We start from the raw sequence: 518 nt of genomic DNA, 5'->3' as shown, positions 1-518 counted from the left end.
CGTCTTCGCCCGTCGGGTGCCCCGGCCCGATAGAGGTCGACCCTTCGGCCCCTCCTGTCTCTCTATGGGCGCATACACCGCATGTTGGCGTGCACCCTGAAGCAGGTTTCCAGGCGTTTCCTAGCTCCCCTCGATCCGAATGGCAGGGTGCGGGTGGCACAGCCTCGCCTGTTGTTAGGCTCCCCACCTCGTCGCATACGTCAACATGGGGTCCTCCCCACGGCGGGCGGAAGCCTTATGCCACAACCGTCCGCCGATTTGCGGGGGAGGAATGTGGTGTCACCGCCAGACACCACACTTGCTAGGTGGTAGCCTTTAAATCGGCCGCGGTCCGTTAGTATACGTCGGACCCGCGTGTCGCCACTACCAGTGATTGCAGACCGAGCGCCACCACACGGCAGGTCTAGAGAGACTTCCTAGCACTCGCCCCAGTTAGACAGCCGACTTTGCTAGCGATGGTTCACTGACAAATTACGCTCTCATTTGCCGAGACGATAGTTAGCATAGCCTTCAGCTAC

The sequence above is a fragment of the Schistocerca americana genome, chromosome 6, assembly GCF_021461395.2.
Source record: "Schistocerca americana isolate TAMUIC-IGC-003095 chromosome 6, iqSchAmer2.1, whole genome shotgun sequence".
Lineage (NCBI taxonomy): Eukaryota > Metazoa > Arthropoda > Insecta > Orthoptera > Acrididae > Schistocerca > Schistocerca americana.
The sequence above is the reverse complement of the archived record's forward strand: the minus strand, read 5'-3'. Positions refer to the sequence as shown.